Source organism: Palaemon carinicauda, chromosome 20, assembly GCF_036898095.1.
Source record: "Palaemon carinicauda isolate YSFRI2023 chromosome 20, ASM3689809v2, whole genome shotgun sequence".
In the NCBI taxonomy this organism is placed as follows: Eukaryota; Metazoa; Arthropoda; class Malacostraca; order Decapoda; family Palaemonidae; genus Palaemon; species Palaemon carinicauda.
This window is the reverse complement of record NC_090744.1, coordinates 82,236,671-82,239,279: the sequence shown is the minus strand read 5'-3', so window position 1 is coordinate 82,239,279 and position 2,609 is coordinate 82,236,671.

The following is a 2,609-nucleotide window of genomic DNA, read 5'->3' as shown; positions in this document are numbered from 1 at the left end:
TACAGGGTAATTAGTAAAAGTAACTGAATAAAACAAAAATATTGTTCTTTACAAGAAAATGCAGCATTTCTTCTGTTATCGTAACTATCGATAGTTATTACATTTTGATATAAAACAAATTGTAAGCAATGGCATCTGTATAAATTTCAGGAGTCACAAGACGATGTATTATGTGGTAATGACACCCTTCGGCCATCAGTCCTAGCGCAAACCTCATAGAGAGTGCGCTTTTGAGTTTTATATCTAACATTCACTAGCTTTTACGTGTGTTTTTCTGGGTTTCAGCAAGAATTTCACCATGCCAAAGAGGGAAAGACAATTTCATCATTCTGCTAACACAGGGAAGAAGAAAATTTGCTCTAATAAGAGTTCAGAAGTGGGTAATATCGACAATAATTAGCAGAGTTAGTAAAGGAGAGAGATGATGAAGGAGAGACGGTCTAGCCTTAAAAAGCAATATATTGAGCTAAGGGATCTTCATATATGATTAAATTAGGATGAATAACTTTGATTTGGTTTATCAATATCCATAAAGGAACATAGAATTCATAATAATCATGATTTATTCATATTGTCTTTGTAACAAATACAAAGAAAAGCTTTGAATGCCCATATCTCAAAATTATACTTATTGCTCCTCCAATTCTATCTTTTCCATTAGTTTTGAAGATATAGCATTGGAATTTGGTATATAACTTAGAAAGACAATATAAAACAATCAAATATAGCCCTTTTCCAATATTTGTTCATTTTTTTTTTTTTTTCAAAATTTTTTCCTCTGATTTTTAGGGTTGTTCTTTTACACATAATGAAAAAAAATCTTATATAGCAAAAAGAAATTACATTTAGAAAACACTGTATGTGATTGGAGGTCTACATCAGGTCTATATTGGGTAGTAATCCCAGGTCTTAATCAAGTGATCTCAAGAAATCAAGCTGATTGAGTTTCGACAAACGTCTTGAGCTTAATGTTAAAAATTCAATGAAGAGAGAGGATGTTAAACAAGTGTTAGTTCAACATTTGGTTGAAGACGATGTGTTACCTCAGTATGTGTAAGATGCAATGGATAGGAAATCAGTGTGTTCTGATTTACCAGCTGTGGAGCTCGAAACACTTAGAAGAGAAGCTCGTATAAGAGAAAAAGAGTTAGAAGCTCAGGTAGGAGAGAAAGTTAGAAGCTCAGGAATGAGGAAAAGAGTTAGAAGTTTTGGCTGAGAGTGAGATATTAAAATTAGAAACCGAGATAAAACGTGAATAGTTAGAAGCTGAGTGTGATTGAAGAGAAGCAGAGTTAAAACATGAGATATTAAAAATGAAGCTGAAATAAAGGTGCATGAAATGTTCAAAATTACTTAGAACTTAAAAAAATAGATAGGCTAATTATCGTACCACTGATAATTTTTTGTCAGATATTTCTAGTCGAGACAGAGTTGTGCCTCTGTTGAATGAAAAGGATCTAGTTGAATATTTTGTCTGTTTTGAGAGAAAAGCTAAGCCATATAAGGGGTTAGCAGAAAATTTCCCTTATATGTTTTCAAGAGTTTTGTGTGGTAGGGCACAGAAAGTATATGCTTCTATTCCTTAGGATAGATTAGATGATTATGTATTATTGAAAGATTCTATTTTACAGAGCCAATGAATTAACTCCAAAAGCTTATAGGATGAAGTTTAGGAGTTAGACAAAACAAGATGGGTAGACATTTGTAGAAATTAGTCAAAAAAAAAATCCGATTGTTTTGATAAATGGTGTAATGCAGCAGAGTGTAGAGATAATTAAGAGAAATTATTTTAATTGAAATGTTTAAGAATCGTGTTTGTGGGAACATTAAGGTTAACTTGAATATAAACAGTGAAACAACTGTATGTGCTGATGATTATGCACTCGCTCACAAAGAGTCCAGGTCTTATGATAAAACATTTCATAGGTTAAATGACTATAAGGACACAAAAGAACACTAGTAAAAAGGCTGAAGGTCAAAGGTCTAGTTCTGATTCGAATGTCAAGCCTTAAAGCAGCAGTTTGAACAGAAAGTACTCTAGTACCAGTTCTGGAATGTGTAGTTATTGTAAGAAACCAGGTCACACAATGTCTAAATGTTTTACATTAAAAAGGAAAGAAAAAACTCTACCAAATTCTTACTGTACTGTGCTACCAGTAGAGGTTATAACTGTATATGACCACGTTTTTGACAGAAAGTCTGTCAATTCCAGTGTTTGTTCCAGAGCTGTTGATAAGGTTTTCCAGTCATATTCTGTTAAAGGTTTTATTGATATTGATGGTGGTTCACTGCACCCTGGTTATATCATGCGTGGTATTGGTTGGGCCCAGTCACTTGTTTTGAGGGAAATTATCCCTGTGACTGAGCATTCATGTAATGGGGAATATGTTACTATTTGTGGCGTTGGTGGTGACCATTTCAGTGTTCTCTTGCATTGTATGGATCTTCATTGTGACTAGAAGTACGGACCTGTTGTTGTTGGTGTGGTTTCCGAGTTGCCTGTGACTGGCATTCAATTTTTGCCTTGTAATGACTTGAAAGATGAGAATGTTGAAGTCTGATCGAAGATGGTTAAATAGCCAATATTAGATTAGTTGGAGGTTCTCAGT